We start from the raw sequence: 19267 nt of genomic DNA on the forward strand, positions 1-19267 counted from the left end.
TTTTGTAGAATTCAAGGGAGATGACTTCATGAATTTCTACTTCCTCTCTAATCATGATGCTATGGATCATGATGGCCCGATCCACAGTAACTTCAGATCGGTTGCTAGTGGGGATGAGGGAGCATTGGATGAACTCCAACCATCCTCTAGCCACAGGCTTGAGGTCCAGTCTTTTTAGTTGAACCGGCTTGCCTTTGGAGTCTCTTTTTCATTGAGCTCCTTCCACACATATGTCCATAAGGACTTGGTCCAACCTTTGATTAAAGTTGACCCTTCTAGTGTAGGGGTGTGCATCTCCTTGCATCATGGGCAAGTTGAACGCCAACCTCACATTTTTCGGACTAAAATCTAAGTATTTCCCCCGGACCATTGTAAGATAATTCTTTGGGTTCGGATTCTTACTTTGATCATGGTTCCTAGTGATCCATGCATTGGCATAGAACTCTTGAACCATTAAGATTCCGACTTGTTGGATGGGGTTGGTTAGAACTTCCCAACCTCTTCTTTAGACCTCATGTCGGATCTCCGGATACTCATTTTTCTTGAGCTTGAAAGGGACCTCGGGGATCACCTTCTTCTTGGCCACAACATCATAGAAGTGGTCTTGATGGGCTTTGGAGATGAATCTTTCCATCTCCCATGACTCGGAGGTGGAAGCTTTTGTCTTCCCTTTCCTTTTTCTAAAGGATTCTCCGGCCTTAGGTGCCATCAATGGTTATGGAAAAACAAAAAAAAAACTATACTTTTACCACACCAAACTTAGAATATTGCTCACCCTCGAGCAAGAGATGAATGAAGAGAAGAAGAAGAAGAAGAAAATATGGAGGAGAGGGGGAGAGGTGTATTCGGCCAAGAAGGAGAAGAGAGGTTTGTGTTGTGTGAAAATGAAAAAGAATGGAGGGTTTATATAGTGAGGGTTGAGGGAGTATGTTCGGCCATTTAGGGTGGGTTTGGGTGGGAAAGAAATTTGAATTTTGAAGATAGGTGGGGTTTATGGGGCATAGTGGATGGGTGTGAGTGGTAAAGGGGGTAATTGGGAAGAGATATTGAGGTGATTGGTGAAGGATTTTGGGGAAGAGTGTTTATTGGAAAGAGAGGATGAAGGTTGAGAAGAGGGGAGAATATGGTAGGTGGGGATCCTGTGGGGTCCGCAGATCCTGAGATGATCCTGTGGGATCCACAGATCCTGAGGTGTCAAGGATTTACATCCCTGCACCAATTAGGCATGTAGAATGCCTTTGCATGCAATTCTGGCGTTTAAACGCTGAAGTGATGCATGTTCTGGGCGTTCAACGCCCATGTGTAGCATGTTTCTGGCGTTGAACGCTAGTTCCATGCTTGTTTTTGGCGTTCAGCGCCAACTCTCCTCAGGGTGCATTCCTGGCATTTGAACGCCAGGGTGTTGCTTGTTTCTGGCGTTAAACGCCAGATCCATGCTCTGTTCTGGCATTGAACGCCAGCCAGATGCTTCTTACTGGCGTTTAAACGCCAGTAAGTCCTTCCTCTAGGGTGTGATTTTTCTTCTACTGTTTTTGATTTTGTTTTTAATTTTAATATTTTTTTGTGACTCCACATGATCATGAACCTAATAAATCATAAAAGAACAATGAAAATAAAATAAAATTAGATAAATAAAAATTGGATTGCCTCCCAATAAGCACTTCTTTAATGTCAATAGCTTGACAGTGGGCTCTCATGGAGCCTCACAGGTGATCAGGTCAATGTTGTATAGTCCCAACACCAAACTTAGAGTTTGGTTATGGCCTCCCAACACCAAACTTAGAATTTGACTGTGGGGGCTCTGTTTGACTCTGTACTGAGAGAAGCTCTGCATGCTTACTCTCCCTTGTTACAGAAGGATAGCCGTGTGCCTTAAACACAAGGTAGTCCCCATTCACTTGAAGGACTAATTCTCCTCTGTTAACATCTATCACAGCTTCTGCTGTGGCTAGGAAAGTTCTTCCAAGGATGATGCATTCATCCTCCTCCTTCCTAGTGTCTAAGATTATGAAATCAGCAGGGATGTAAAGGCCTTCAACCTTTACTAACACGTCCTCTACTAATCCATAAGCTTGTCTTACTGACTTGTCTGCCAATTGTAATGAGAATAAGGCAGGCTGTACCTTAATGATCCCCAGCTTCTCCATTACAGAGAGTGGCATAAGATTTATGCCTGACCCTAGGTCACACAGAGCTTTTTCAAAGGTCATGGTGCCTATGGTATAGGGTATTAAGAATTTCCCAGGATCTTGTTTCTTTTGAGGTAAAGTTTGCTGAACCCATGTATCAAGTTCACTAATGAGCAAGGGAGGTTCACCTTCCCAAGTCTCATTACCAAATAATTTGGCATTCAGCTTCATGATGGCTCCTAGATATTGAGCAACTTGCTCTCCAGTTACATCTTCATCCTCTACAGAGGAAGAATAATCTTCAGAGCTCATGAATGGCAGAAGGAGATTTAATGGAATCTCTATGGTCTCTATATGAGCCTTAGATTCCTTTGGATCCTCAATAGGAAACTCCTTCCTGCTCGAGATATGTCCCATGAGATCTTCCTCATTGGGATTCGCGTCCTCTCCCTCCTCCTTGCATTCGGCCATATTGATTATATCAATGGCCTTGCACTCTCTTTTTGGATTTTCTTCAGTATTGCTTGGGAGAGTACTAGGAGGGGTTTTAGTGATTTTCTTACTCAGCTGGTCCACTTGTGCCTCCAGATTTCTGATGGATGACCTTGTTTCGTTCATGAAACTTAAAGTGGCCTTAGATAGATCAGAGACTAAGTTTGCTAAGTTAGAGGTATTCTATTCATAATTCTCTGTCTATTGCTGAGAAGATGATGGATAAGGCTTGATATTGCTGAGCCTATTTCTTCCACCATTATTAAAGCCTTGTTGAGGCTTTTGTTGATCCTTCCATGAGAAATTTGGATGATTTCTCCATGATGAATTATAGGTGTTTCCATAAGGTTCACCCATGTAATTTACCTCTGCCATTGCAGGGTTTTCAGGATCATAAGCTTTTTCTTCAGAAGATGCCTCTTTAGTACTGTTGGATGCATTTTGCCATCCATTCAGACTTTGAGAAATCATGTTGACTTGCTGAGTCAACACTTTGTTCTGAGCCAATATGGCATTCAGAGCATCAATTTCAAGAATTCCCTTCCTCTAAGGCGTCCAATTATTCACGAAATTCCTCACAGAAGTATACATGAATTGGTTATTTGCAACCATGTCAATAAGTTCCTGAGCTTCTGCAGGCGTTTTCTTTAGGTGAATGGATCCACCTGCAGAGTGGTCCAATGACATCTTGGAAAACTCAGATAGACCATAATAGAATATATCTAATATGGTCTACTCTGAGAACATGTCAGAAGGACACTTTTTGGTTATCTGCTTGTATCTTTCCCAAGCTTCATAGAGGGATTCACCATCTTTTTGCTTGAAGGTCTGAACATCTACTCTAAGCTTGCTCAGCTTTTGAGGAGGAAAGAATTTATCCAAGAAGGCCGTGACCAGCTTATCCCAAGAGTCCAAGCTATCTTTAGGTTGTCAGTCCAACCATGTTCTAGCTCTGTCTCTTACAGCAAAAGGGAAAAGCATGAGCCTGTAGACTTCAGGATCTACTCCATTCGTCTTAACAGTCTCACAAATCTGCAAGAACTCAGTTAAAAACTGGTAAGGATTTTCAGATGGAAGTCCATGAAACTTGTAGCTCTGTTGCATTAGAGCAGCTAATTGAGGTTTCAGCTCAAAATTGTTTGCTCCAATGGCAGGAATTGAGATGCTTCTTCCATCAAACTTGGACGTGGGTTTAGTAAAATCACCAAGCATCCTCCTTGCATTATTGTTGTTGGGTTCGGCTGCCATCTCTTTCTCTTGTTCGAAAATTTCAGAAAGGTTGCCTCTGGATTGTTGTAATTTAGCTTCTCTTAGTTTCCTCTTCAGAGTCCTTTCAGGTTCAGGATCAGCTTCAATAAGAGTTCTTTTTTCCTTGTTCCTGCTCATATGAAAGAGAAGAGAACAAGAAAAGAAGAGGAATCCTCTATGTCACAGTAAAGAAGATCCTTATTATTAGTAGAAGAAAAGAATAAAGAAAGGAGAATCCAAACACAAGGGTAAGGATAGAGGCAGTGATTGGAGATGAAGAGAGGTGAATAGAAGTGTTAGTAAATAAATAAATAAATAGAAGAAGATGAGAGAGAGAATTCGAAAATTAATTTTGAAAAGGAGTTAATGATTTTCGAAAATTAGAGAGAAAAGTTGTTAGGTGGTTTTGAAAAAGATAAGAAACAAACAAAAAGTCAAATAGTTAGTTGAAAAAGATTTGAAAATCAAAATTGAAAAGATAAGAAAATAAGAAGTTAGAAAAGATATTTTAAAATCAAATTTTTGAAAAAGATAAAATTTTGAAAAAGATATGATATAAAAGATAAGATAGGATAGATTTAATTTTTAAAATTAAAATTAATTACTTAACTAACAAGAAACTAAAAGATAAGATTCTAGAATTTAAAGATTGAACCTTTCTTAGCTAGAAAGTAACAAACTTCAAATTTTTGAATCAATCACATTAATTGTTAGCATAATTTTCAAAAATAAAGATAAAATTAAGAAAAATATTTTTGAAAAATAATTAAAAAAATTAAATTTCGAAAATTAATAAAAAAAACACAAAAAAGATTTTATTTTTGAAAAAGTTTTGAAAAGATAAGATTTTTTAAAATTTGAAAATTTGACTTGACTTACAAGAAACAACTAATTTTAAAAATTTTTGATTAAGTCAACCCAAATTTTCGAAATTTTGAGAGAAAAAAAGGAAAAGATATTTTTTTATTTTTGAATTTTTAATGAGGAGAGAGAAAAACACAAATATGAGCCAAAACATAAAAATTTTGGATCAAAACACTTAACGCATGCAAGAACACTATGAATGTCAAGATGAACACCAAGAACACTTTGAAGATCATGATGAACATCAAGAACATATTTTTGAAATTTTTTTATGCAAAGAAAACATGCAAGACACCAAACTTAGAAATCTTTAATGCTTAGACACTATGAATGCAAAAATGCACATAAAAAACAACAAAAAATACAAAACAAGAAAACATCAAGATCAAACAAGAAGACTTATCAAGAACAACTTGAAGATCATGGAGAACACTATGAATGCATGAATTTTCGAAAAATGCAAGAGATTTTTAAAGCATGCAATTGATACCAAACTTAAAAATTGACTCAAAACTCAAACAAGAAACACAAATTATTTTTTATTTTTATGATTTTATGATTTTTTTGTGTATTTTATTTTATTATTTTTTTCAAAAATATTCTTTAGAAAAACGAAAATAAAGACAAATTTTTGAAAGATTTTTGAAAATTTTTTGAAAAGAAAATTACATAATCTGAGCAACAAGATGAACCGTCAGTTGTCCATACTCGAACAATTCCCGGCAACGGCGCCAAAAACTTGGTGGACAAAATTGTGATCATCAACAATGGCTCCAAAGACTTGGTAGCACTCTCAAACGTGAATCATACTTAGTCACAACTCCGCACAACTAACCAGCAAGTGTACTGGGTCGTCCAAGTAATACCTTACGTGAGTAAGTGTCGATCCCACAAAGATTGTTGGTATGAAGCAAGCTATGGTCATCTTGTAAATCCCAGTCAGGCGGATTCAACTATATTAAGAGATTATTGGATTTTCGAATAATAATAATAAATTTAAACAGAAAATAAAGATAGAGTTACTCATGTAATTCAATGATGGGAATTTCAGATAAGTGTATGGAGGTACTGTGTTCCTTCCGAATCTCTGCTTTCCTACTGCTTTTATCCAATCTTTGTCACTGCTTTCTATGGCAAGCTGTATGTAGGGCATCACCGTTGTCAATGGCTACATCCCATCCTCTCAGTGAAAATGGTCCAAATGCTCTGTCACAGCACGGCTAATCATCTGTCAGTTCTGGATCATGCTGGAATAGAATCCCTTGATTCTTTTGCGTTTGTCATCACGCCCAGCAATCGCGAGTTTGAAGCTCGTCACAGTCATTCAATCCCAGAATCCTACTCGGAATACCACAGACAAGGTTAGACTTTCCTGATTCCCAAGAATGCCGCCATCAATTCTAGCTTATACCACGAAGATTCTGATTAAGGAATCCAAGAGATATGCGCTCGGTCTAAGGTAGAACGGAAGTGGTTGTTAGTCACGTGTTCATAGGTGAGAATGATAATGAGTGTCACGAATCATCACATTCATCATGTTGAAGTGCAACGAATATCTTAGAACAAGAATAAATCGAATTGAATAGAAAATAGTAGTAATTGCATTAAAACTCGAGGTACATCAGAGCTCCATATCCTTGATCTATGGTGTGTAGAAACTCCACCGTTGAAAATACATAAGTGATGAAGGTCCAGGCATGGCCGAATGGCCAGCCCCCAAACGTGGTCAAAAGACTAGATAGTAAAAGACATCTAATAAACTAGTAAAAAGTTCTATTTATACTAAACTAGCTACTAGGGTTTACAGAAGTAAGTAATTGATGCATAAATTCACTTCCGGGACCCACTTGGTGTGTGCTTGGGCTGAGCTGGATCTATCCACGATCTGAGGCTTCTCTTGGAGTTGAATGCCAAGTTATAACGTGTTTTGGGCGTTCAACTCTGGTTCGTGACGTGTTTCTGGCGTTTGACTCCAGAATGCAACATGGAACTGGCGTTGAGTGCCAGTTTACGTCATCTAATTACGAATAAAGTATAGACTATTATATATTGCTGGAAAGCTCTGGATGTCTACTTCCAACACCGTTGAGTGCGTGCCATTTGGAGTTCTGTAGCTCCAGAAAATCCATTTTGAGTGCAGGGAGGTCAGATTCCAACAGCATCAGCAGTCCTTTGTCAGCCTCCTATCAGAGTTTTGCTCATGTCCCTCAATTTCAGTCAGAAAATACCTAAAATCACAGAAAAATACACAAACTCATAGTAAAGTTCAGAAATGTGAATTTAGCATAAAAACTAATGAAAACATCCCTAAAAGTAACTAGATCATACTAAAAACTACCTAAAAACAATGCCAAAAAGCGTATAAATTATCCGCTCATCAACACCCAGCTTTATTTGGCCTCCTTAGGTGCTGGCGTGCCACGCCACATCACTCAAGTGGCACGCCTTAGTGGGGCTTCTTGAGCTGGCGTGCCACACCTTCGATACCAAGTGGCACGCCCAGCTTTTGCATTGTTTCCTTGTTCACTGGCGTGGCACGCCTTGTTGCTCAAATGGCACGCCCATTCAATTGTAGGTCTTATAGGCGTAGCATGCCACGCCTTGATCCTCAAGTGGCACGCCCAAGTGAACTCTGGGGCTGGCGTGCCACGCCTTTGACACAAAGTGGCACGCCATAGTGATGGTTCTTCTAGTAATGAATTGGCGTGCCACGCGCTGCTTCTGGCATGCCACGCCCCTTTGATGGTCTTCATTTTTGCTCTCTGGAATGTTGTACCAGCGTTCCACGCCCAATTTTTGACGTGCCACGCTAATACATTTTTGTGGTGTTTGTTCCAAGTGGCATGCCTGCTTCACACGCCCCACTTGTTTTATTGTTTTCTTTCCCATTTTTTATGTCTTTTCCACCTGAAATTCAGCACAAACTCATTTCAAAGCAATGTACTATGATATTCATCAATTAAGGCATGAATTGCAATGATCAAATGAGATTATGCCTCTTTTATGGTCCTTTTTATGCAAGAAAAAGGGTAGATGATGTAAGTCATCACTCTCCTAGATACAAATATTAGGTAGATTAAATGTCACAATCTTCCACCCAAAACCCAGATCTACTCAAGTATGAGAAAGAGTTTCAAGCATGATTCTATGATTCCTTTCCCAAGGATCACATAGAATCCAAGTACATTCAATCTCTTTTCCAAGATAATTGAATTCTTGAATGAAGAATGAAATTCTTTCTAATAAATCAAAGAGAGATGAAGAGAAGAAGAAAGTAAAAATTACTATTAATCCAACAAATTACAATAGAGTTCTTTCCCCCAATGAAGTAGGGTTTAGTGGATCATAGCTCTTTTACAAAAGGAATTCCAAAATTACCAAGCTGTAAAGTAAACTAAAAGCTAAGTACAAGCAAAGTATAAAAAGTGAAGTGTGTAATCCCTACTAGGAAGTCCCTTTTTATAGTTCAAAGTCACCTCTATTTATACTAATTCTAAGCTTCAGGTGTGCCTTCAAAGTGTGCCTTAGAATTGGGCCTTGTGGACTTAATTCGGGGTCACTTGAGGAGAAGTTTAGCACTACCCACTCTATTGGAGGTATCCTGGGAGGCTGGCGCTTCCACATGAGCGTAAAAAAAAGCACCAGGGTCTTTTTCCTTTTGTGTGTATGCACGCTTGCCTGTGCGTACGCACACTCACAAAAATCACTATTGTGCGTACGCTCGTCAGAGTGTGCGTAAGCAAAAACTTCAAATTCTCCATGGTAAAGTATTGAAGGCGCTCACCAGCACGAGCGTGCAAATGAGCGCTGAAGACGAGTGCCAGGATCACCCTTCTATGCGTGTACACAAGTTTGTGCGTACGAACACTTCTTTAAAAATGCATGTTTTGTGCGTACGCACACTTCCAAAAATCCTCAATTTCCATAATCGAAGGCGCTCACCAACACGAGCATGCAAACGACCGCTAAAGACAAGCACCAGGACCACCCTTTTATGTGTGTGCACAGGCTTGTGCGTGTGCACACTTCTTTAAAAATGCACGTTTTGTGCGTACGCACACTTCAAAAATCTTCAATCTCCAGAATCGAAGGCGCTTGTAAGTGAGCGCCAGATTTGCTCCCAAGAGTGTTTTTTTGTTGGCACTTGCAACAATAAGCATGGGAATGAGCGTGGAGGCGAGCGTGCATGCTCCAAGAGAGCGCTAGCGCTTGATGGCGAGCGTTTGGATGCAAGTGTGGCCTCTTGGGCTGGCGCTCTTGGAGGTGAGCGTGAGTGAAAGTGCTATTGGAGAGCGCCATGTCTTTGGTTGCTGGGCGCTTCCTTGTGCGAGCGTGAGTGAGAGTGCCATGCCCTTGATTGTTGGGCACTCTTAAAAGTGAGCATGAGGGCAAGCACCAGGGCAAGCGCTGGGCTCTTGGAGGATAGCGTTCATGGGGGCAAGCATGCATGAGAGCTTGAGTGAGAGTGCCACTTTTTACTTGGTACTTGCCCCTTGAGTGCCACTTTAAGTGATATTGCTTCTCCATGGCCTTGCTTTCTCCTATCATCAACCAAGGAAGGTGCATCAAAGATTTGATAGTGCATGATTTAATACAAGATTTTTTATCCTATCTTAATGCAATGAAACTCATCTACTCAAACCAATTCTTAAGCACCACTTCTTGCATTAATTAACTCTTGTATCTTCATGAAAAAACTATAATCTTCATTCATGTTTGATGCACCAATGCATGTATGCCATTGCTTGTTTATTAACTAAATTTTCATGAAAACAAACTAAAAACTACTAAAATTAATAAGTAAAACTGCCAATGATGCACATGCATCACCACACAATATTTAAGGACTATCCCTAGATGAATTAAATATCACATATTCAAGAACTAGTTCTAAAATCAGTGAAGATTATGAGATGAGTTTCAAACTAATTCCAATATGAAATCTCTCAAAGTAACACTGAAATCCAAGATAGATTTAGAATATCTCCTAATACTTCTGATGAGCGGATAATTTATACGCTTTCTGGACTTTACTATAAGTTTGTGTGTTTTTCTGTGATTTCAGGTATTTTCTGGCTGAAATTGAGGGACCTGAACAAAAATCTGATTTAGAGACTAAAAAGGACTGCAGATGCTGTTGGATTCTGACCTCCCTGCACTCGAAGTGGATTTTCTGGAGCTACAGAAGCCCAATTGGCGCGCTTTCAACGGCGTTGGAAAGTAGACATCCTGGGCTTTCCAGCAATATATGATAGTCCATACTTTTCCCAAGATTTGATGGCCCAAACCGCGTTCAAAGTCACCCTCAGAATTCCCAGCGTTAAACGCCGAAACTGGCACAAGAATGGGAGTTAAACGCCCAAACTGGCACCAAAGCTGGCGTTTAACTCCAAGAGGAGTCTCTACACGAAAATGCTTCATTGCTCAGCCCAAGCACACACCAAGTGGGCCCGGAAGTGGATTTTTATGTCATTTACTCATCTCTGTAAACCTTAGGCTACTAGTTCTCTATAAGTAGGACCTTTTACTATTGTATTGAGATATCTGGGTAGTTATCTTTGTTCTGATGCTATCTTAGATCATTGGGAGGCTGGCCATTCGGCCATGCCTAGACCTTGTTCTTATGTATTTTCAACGGTGGAGTTTCTACACACCATAGATTAAGGTGTGGAGCTCTGCTGTACCTCGAATATTAATGCAATTACTATTGTTCTTCTATTCAATTCCGCTTGTTCTTGTTCTAAGATATCACTTGTTCTTTAACTTGATGAATGTGATGATCCGTGACACTCATTATCATTCTCACCTATGAACGTGTGACTGACAACCACCTCCGTTCTACCTTCGATTGGGTGAATATCTCTTGGATTCCTGATACACGATGCATGGTTGATCGCCTGACAACCGAGTGCTCGCCTGACAACCGATCCAGCCATTCCGTGAGATCAGAGTCTTCGTGGTATAGGCTAGAACTGATGGCGGCATTCAAGAGAATCCGGAAGGTCTAACCTTGTCTGTGGTATTCTGAGTAGGATTCAATGACTGAATGACTGTGACGTGCTTCAAACTCCTGAGGGCGGGGCGTTAGTGACAGACGCAAAAGAATCACTGGATTCTATTCCGGCCTGATCGAGAACGACAGATGGATAGTCGTGCCGTGACAGGGTGCGTTGAACATTTCCACTGAGAGGATGGGAGGTAGCCACTGACAACGGTGAAACCCTTGCTTAAGCTTGCCATGGAAAGGAGTAGGAAGGATTGGATGAAGACAGTAGGAAAGCAGAGAGACGGAAGGGACAAGCATCTTCATACGCTTATCTGAAATTCCTACCAATGAATTACATAAGTATCTCTATCTTTATCTTTATGTTTTATTCGTTTATCACCATACCCATTTGAGTTTGCCTGACTAAGATTTACAAGGTGACCATAGCTTGCTTCATACCAACAATCTCTGTGGGATCGACCCTTACTCGCGTAAGGTTTATTACTTAGACGACCCAGTACACTTGCTGGTTAGTTGTGCGAAGTTGTGTTTATGCCATGGTATTGAACACCAAGTTTTTGGTTTCATCACCGGGGATTAATTGAGTTGTGAAAAGTATTGATCACAATTTCGTGCACCAAGTTTTTGGCGCCGTTGCCGGGGATTGTTCGAGTATGGACAACTGACGGTTCATCTTGTTGCTTAGATTAGGTATTTTTTCTTCAGAATTCTTGAAGATGAATTCTAGTGTTTCAAGATGATCTGTTGAAGTCTGGCTGGCTGTGAAGCCATGTCTAATTTCATTGGACCGAGGTTTCAACTTATCATCACAAGAGCTTGTTGATTTCTATCAATCTTGCTATTGGAGCAGTGATCTGCTAAGGCTTGGCTGGCCATTGGCCATGTCTAGTGTTTTGGACCGAAGCTTTCTTTGAAAGCTTGGCTGGCTGTGAAGCCATGTCTAATTTCTGGACCGGAGTCTTAGACTAACCATTGCATGATTCTTGGAATTCTCATTAAGAATTTTGATACCTTTTTCCACTTTATTTTCGAAAAAGCACAAAAAAATTCTACAAAATCATAAAATCCAAAAATATTTCTTGTTTGAGTCTAGAGTATAATTTTAAGTTTGGTGTCAATTGCATGCATTCATTCATGTGTCTTAAGGATCTTCAAGTAATTCTTGATGATTTCTTACTTTAATCTTTGAATTCTCTTGACTTGAGTGTTTATGTGTCTCACATAGTGTCAGTAGTATACAAACTGCTAAGTTTGGTGTCTTGCATGCATTGTTATTTGATTTTAGTTGCATTTTGATTATTCCTTATTATTAAAAATCCAAAAATATTTTTAATTTGTGTCTTTTCAAGTCAATGATACAGAGAATTGAAGATTCAGAACATACAGCAGAGGAATTGCACAGAAAAAGCTGGGCGTTCAAAACGCCCAGTGAAGAAGGACAGACTGGCGTTTAAACGCCAGCCAGGGTACCTGGTTGGGCGTTTAACGCCCAAAAGGGTAGCATTTTGGGCGTTAAACGCCAGAATGTGCACCATTCTGGGCGTTTAACGCCAGGATGGCACAAGAGGGAAGATTTTGTTTTCAATGCAAATTTTTTTTTTCAAGTTTTCAAAATCTTTTCAAAATCAAATCTTTTTCAAATCATATCTTTTCAATCAAATCTTTTTCAAATTCAATTTCTTTCTATTTTCAAAGATACTTGCTATCAATTAATGATTTGACTCAACATTTCAAGTATGTTGCCTTTTCTGTTGAGAAAGGTTTAATGTTTGAATCATATCTTTTCTTGATAGCCAAGTCATTAATTTTCAAAATCAAATCTTTTTTAAAATGTTTTTCAAATCATATCTTCTCAATCACATCTTTTTAAAACCAATCATATCTTCTTAACCACATCTTTTTCAAAATAACTTTCAATCAAATCGTTTTGATTTCTAATTTCAAATTCTTTTTCAAAAATCACTTGATTTCTTTCCCACTTTTATTTTCGAAAATCAATTAGTGTTTTTCAAAATGTTTTCAAAATCTTTTACTTAAATTTTCGAAAATTACTTCCCCTCTTCTCACATCCTTCTATTTATGGACTAATACTACTCCTTAATGCAAAATTCGAACTCCATCTTCTTTGATAAGTTTGAATTTTCTACTTTTGCCTTCTATTTTTCTTTTCCTCTGACACCTCAAGGAATCTCTATACTGTGACATAGAGGATTCCACATTTTCTTGTTCTCTTCTCTTTCTTATGAGCAGGAGCAAGGACAAAAGCATTCTTGTTGAGGCTGATCCTGAACCTGAAAGGACCTTGAAGCGAAAGCTAAGAGAAGCCAAGGCACAACTCTCTGTAGAGGACCTAACAGAAATCTTCAAAGAAGAAGAACCCATGGCAGCCGAAAACAACAACAATGCCAACAATGCAAGGAAGGTGCTGGGTGACTTTACTGCACCTACTCCCGACTTCTATGGGAGAAGCATCTCTATCCCTGCCATTGGAGCAAACAACTTTGAGCTTAAGCCTCAATTAGTTTCTCTAATGCAACAGAATTGCAAGTTCCATGGACTTCCATTGGAAGATCCTCATCAGTTTTTAGCTGAGTTCTTGCAAATCTGTGACACTGTCAAGACTAATGGGGTTGACCCTGAGGTCTACAGACTTATGCTATTCCCTTTTGCTGTAAGAGACAGAGCTAGGACATGGTTGGATTCACAACCTAAAGAAAGCCTGAACTCTTGGGAAAAGCTAGTCAATGCCTTATTGGCAAAGTTCTTTCCCCCTCAAAAATTGAGTAAGCTTAGAGTGGAAGTCCAAACCTTCAGACAGAAGGAAGGAGAATCCCTCTATGAAGCTTGGGAAAGATACAAACAATTAATCAGAAAGTGTCCCTCTGACATGCTTTCTGAATGGAGCATCATAGGTATTTTCTATGATGGTCTCTCTGAACTGTCCAAGATGTCTTTGGATAGCTCTGCTGGAGGATCTCTTCATCTGAAGAAGACACCTACAGAAGCTCAAGAGCTGATTGAAATGGTTGCAAATAACCAATTCATGTACACTTCTGAAAGGAATCCTGTGAACAATGGGACTAGTCAGAAGAAATGAGTTCTTGAGATTGACACTCTGAATGCCATATTGGCTCAGAATAAAATATTGACTCAACAAGTCAATATGGTTTCTCAAAGTTTGTCTGGAATGCAAAATGCACCAAGCAGTACTAAGGAAGCTTCATCTGAAGAAGAAGCTTATGATCCGGAGAACCCTTCAATAGAAGAGGTGAATTACATGGGAGAATCCTATGGGAACACCTATAATCCTTCATGGAGAAATCATCCAAATCTCTTATGGAAGGATCAACAGAGACCTCAACAAGGTTTCAACAACAATAATGGTGGAAGAAACAGGTTTAGCAATAGCAAGCCTTTTCCATCATCTTCTCAGCAACAGACAGAGAATTCTAAGCAGAATACCTCTGACTTAGCAACCATGGTCTCTGATCTAATCAAAATCACTCAAAGTTTCATGACTGAAACAAGGTCCTCCATTAGAAATTTGGAGGCACAAGTGGGTCAGCTGAGCAAGAAAATTACTGAACTCCCTCCTAGTACTCTTCTAAGCAATACAGAAGAAAATCCAAAAGGAGAGTGCAAAGCCATCAATATGGCTGAATTTGGAGAGGAGGAAGAGGCAGTGAACGCCACTGAGGAAGACCTCAATGGACGTCCACTGGCCTCCAATGAGTTCCCCAATGAGGAACCATGGGAATCTGAGGCTCAAAATGAGACCATAGAGATTCCATTGGACTTACTTCTGCCATTCATGAGCTCTGATGAGTATTCTTCCTCTGAAGAGGATGAGTATGTCACTGAAGAGCAAGTTGCTAAATACCTTGGAGCAATCATGAAGCTAAATGACAAGTTATTTGGGAATGAGACTTGGGAAGATGAACCCCCTTTGCTCACCAAGGAACTGGATGACTTGTCTAGGCAGAAACTGCCTCAAAAGAGACAAGATCCTGGGAAGTTTTCAATACCTTGTACCATAGGCACCATGACCTTCAAGAAGGCCTTGTGTGACTTAGGGTCAAGTGTAAACCTCATGCCTCTCTCTGTAATGGAGAAGTTAGGGATCTTTGAGGTGCAAGCTGCAAAAATCTCACTAGAGATGGCAGACAATTCAAGAAAACAAGCCTATGGACTTATAGGGGATGTTCTGGTCAAAGTTGAAGACCACTACATCCCTGCTGATTTTATAGTCCTAGAGACTGGGAAGTGCATGGATGAATCCATCATCCTTGGCAGACCCTTCCTAGCCACAGCAAGGGCTGTGATTGATGTTGATAGAGGAGAATTGATCATTCAAGTGAATGAAGAATCCTTTGTGTTTAAGGCTCAAGGATATCCCTCTGTCATCATTGAGAGGAAGCATGAAGAGCTTCTCTCAAAACAGAGTCAAACAAAGCCCCCACAGTCAAACTCTAAGTTTGGTGTTGGGAGGCCACAACCAACTTCTAAGTTTGGTGTTGAACCCCCACATTCAAACTCTAAGTTTGGTGTTGGGAGGTTCCAACATTGCTCTGAGTATCTGTGAGGCTCCATGAGAGTCCTCTGTCAAGCTACTGACATTAAAGAAGCGCTTGTCGGGAGGCAACCCAATGTTATGTTTTTATCTATTTTTCTTTGTTATTTTATATTTTTTTGTAGGTTGATGATCATGAGAAGTCACAAAATCAATAAAAAAAAAGCAAAAACAGAATGAAAAGCAGAAAGAAAAACAGCACACCCTGGAGGAGAGCGTGCTGGCGTTTAAACGCCAGTAAGGCTAGCTGTTGGGCGTTTAACGCCCAGTTTGGCACCATTCTGGGCGTTTAACGCCAGAAAGGGGCACCAGACTGGCGTTAAACGCCAGAAAAGGGCAAGAAGCTGGCGTTAAACGCCAGAAATGGGCACCAGCCCGGCGTTTAACGCCAGAAATGGCTAAAAACGCATTTTTGCATGCCATTTGGTGCAGGGATGACCTTTCCTTGACACCTCAGGATCTGTGGACCCCACAGGATCCCCACCTACCCCACCACTCTCTCTCTTCTTCACCCATTCACCAATCACCTCAACATCTCTTCCCCAAAACTCCTTCACCTATCAAATCCCATCTTTCTCTTCACCACTCACATCCATCCTTCATAAAACCTCACCTACCTCACCATTCAAATTCAAACCACTTTCCCACCCAACCCACCCATACATAGCCGAACATCAACCCTCCCCCTCTCCTATATAAACCCATATTCACTCCTTCATTTTCACACAACCTAAACACTCCTTCTCCCCCTTTTTTGGCCGAACACAAAGCCATTCCCTTCTTCCTCATTTCTTCTTCTTCTACTCTCTTCTTTCTTATTTTGCTCGAGGACGAGCAAACCCTTTAAGTTTGGTGTGGTAAAAGCATTGCTTTTTGTTTTTCCATAACCATTTATGGCATCCAAGGCCGGAGAAACCTCTAGAAAGAGGAAAGGGAAGGCAAAAGCTTCTATCTCCGAGTCATGGGAGATGGAGAGATTCATCTCACGGGTGCATCAAGACCACTTCTATGAAGTTGTGGCCTTGAAGAAGGTGATCCCCGAGGTCCCTTTCTCACTCAAAAAGAGTGAATATCCAGAGATCCGACATGAGATCCGAAGAAGAGGTTGGGAAGTTCTTACCAACCCCATTCAACAAGTCGGAATCTTAATGGTTCAAGAGTTCTATGCCAATGCATGGATCACCAAGAACCATGATCAAAGTGTGAACCCGGATCCAAAGAATTATCTTACCATGGTTCGGGGGAAATACTTGGATTTTAGTCCGGAAAATGTAAGGTTGGCATTCAACTTGCCCATGATGCAAGGAGATGAACATCCTTACACTAGAAGGGTCAACTTTGATCAAAGGTTAGACCAAGTCCTCACTGTCATATGTGAAGAGGGCGCCCAATGGAAGAGAGATTCAAGAGGGAAGCCGGTTCAATTGAGAAGGCATGACCTCAAACCCGTGGCTAGAGGATGGTTGGAGTTTATCCAACGCTCAATCATTCCCACTAGCAACCGGTCCGAAGTTACCATAGACCGGGCTATCATGATTCATAGCATCATGATTGGAGAAGAAATAGAAGTTCATGAGGTTATATCTCAAGAACTTTATAAGGTGGCGGACAAGTCTTCTACCTTGGCAAGGTTAGCCTTCCCTCATCTCATTTGTCACCTCTGTTATTCGGTTGGAGTTGAAATAGAGGGAGACATCCCTATTGATGAGGACAAGCCCATCACTAAGAAGAGGATGGAGCACACAAGAGACCCCACTCATCATGAGATCCCTGAGATACCTCAAGGGATGCACTTTCCTCCACAAAACTATTGGGAACAACTAAACACCTCCCTAGGAGAATTGAGTTCCAACATGGGACAACTAAGGGTGGAGCATCAAGAACACTCCATCATCCTCCATGAAATTAGAGAAGATCAAAGAATCATGAGAGAGGAGCAACAAAGACAAGGAAGAGACATTGAGGAGCTCAAGCACTCCATAGGATCTTCAAGAGGAAGAAAGAGCCGCCATCACTAAGGTGGACCCGTTCTTTAATTTCCTTGTTCTTTATTTTCCTGTTTTTCGAATTTTAGTGCTTATGTTTGTCTATGTTTGTGTCTTGTGATCATTAGTGTCTTTGTGTCTATGCCTTAAAGTTATGAATGTCCTATGAATCCATCACCTTTCTTGAATGAAAAATGTTCTTAATTGAAAAAGAAAAGAATTGCATGAATTTTGAATTTTATAACAGTTTGATTATTTTGATGTGGTGGCAATACTTTTGTTTTCTGAATGTATGCTTAAACAGTGCATATGTCTTTTGAATTTGTGGTTCATGAATGTTGGCTCTTGAAAGAATGATGAAAAAGGAGACATGTTACTGAGGATCTGAAAAATCATTAAAATGGTTCTTGAAGCAAGAAAAAACAGTGAATATAAAAAAAATCGAAAAAAAAGAAAGAAAAAGAAAGAGAAAAAAAAAGAAAAAGAAAGAAATAAAGTTGTGATCCAAGGCAAAAAGAGTGTGCTTAAGAACTCTGGACACCTCTAATTGGGGACTCTAGCAAAGCTGAGTCACAATCTGAAAAGGTTCACCCAGTTATGTGTCTGTGGCATGAATGTATCCGGTGGTAATACTGGAAGACAGAGTGCTTTGGGCCACGGCCAAGACTCAATAAGTAGCTATGTTCAAGAATCATCATACTTAACTAGGAGAATCAATAACACTATCTGGATTCTGAGTTCCTAAAGAAGCCAATCATTCTGAATTTCAAAGGATAGAGTGAGATGCCAAAACTGTTCAGAGGCAAAGAGCTAAAAGCCCCGCTCATCTAATTAATACTGATCTTCATAGATGTTTTTGGAATTCATTGCATACTCTCTTCTTTTTATCTTATTTGATTTTCAGTTTCTTGGGGACAAGCAACAATTTAAGTTTGGTGTTGTGATGAGCGGATAATTTGTACGCTTTTTGGCATTGTTTTTAGTATGTTTTTAGTATGATCTAGTTAGTTTTTAGTATATTTTTATTAGTTTTTAGTTAAAATTCACTTTTCTGGACTTTACTATGAGTTTGTGTGTTTTTCTGTGATTTCAGGTATTTTCTGGCTGAAATTGAGGGACCTGAACAAAAATCTGATTTAGAGACTAAAAAGGACTGCAGATGCTGTTGGATTCTGACCTCCCTGCACTCGAAGTGGATTTTCTGAAGCTACAGAAGCCCAATTGTCGCGCTCTCAACGGCGTTGGAAAATAGACATCTTGGGCTTTCCAGCAATATATGATAGTCCATACTTTGCCCAAGATTTGATGGCCCAAACCGGCATTCAAAGTCACCCTCAGAATTCCCAGCGTTAAACGCCGGAACTGGCACAAGAATGGGAGTTAAACGCCCAAACTGGCACCAAAGCTGGCGTTTAACTCCAAGAGGAGTCTCTACACGAAAATGCTTCATTGCTCAGCCCAAGCACACACCAAGTGGGCCCGGAAGTGGATTTTTATGTCATTTACTCATCTCTGTAAACCTTAGGCTACTAGTTCTCTATAAGTAGGACCTTTTACTATTGTATTGAGATATCTGGGTAGTTATCTTTGTTCTGATGCTATCTTAGATCATTGGGAGGCTGGCCATTCGGCCATGCCTAGACCTTGTTCTTATGTATTTTCAACGGTGGAGTTTCTACACACCATAGATTAAGGTGTGGAGCTCTGCTGTACCTCGAATATTAATGCAATTACTATTGTTCTTCTATTCAATTCCGCTTGTTCTTGTTCTAAGATATCACTTGTTCTTTAACTTGATGAATGTGATGATCCGTGACACTCATCATCATTCTCACCTATGAACGTGTGACTGACAACCACCTCCGTTCTACCTTCGATTGGGTGAATATCTCTTGGATTCCTGATACACAATGCATGGTTGATCGCCTGACAACCGAGTGCTCGCCTGACAACCGAGCCAGCCATTCCGTGA

The 19267-nt window shown here is 40.1% G+C and overlaps 1 non-coding gene across 1 annotated transcript; it reads left to right on the forward strand.

Annotated features, from left to right (window-relative positions):
- Positions 1 to 3366: 3366 nt before the first annotated feature.
- On the forward strand, positions 3367 to 3470 carry LOC112704711 (small nucleolar RNA R71). Its single transcript, XR_003155322.1, has one exon. It is a non-coding gene; the product is annotated as a small nucleolar RNA R71 (small nucleolar RNA).
- The last annotated feature ends 15797 nt before the right edge of the window (positions 3471 to 19267 follow it).

The sequence above is a fragment of the Arachis hypogaea genome, chromosome 7, assembly GCF_003086295.3.
Source record: "Arachis hypogaea cultivar Tifrunner chromosome 7, arahy.Tifrunner.gnm2.J5K5, whole genome shotgun sequence".
In the NCBI taxonomy this organism is placed as follows: domain Eukaryota; kingdom Viridiplantae; phylum Streptophyta; class Magnoliopsida; order Fabales; family Fabaceae; genus Arachis; species Arachis hypogaea.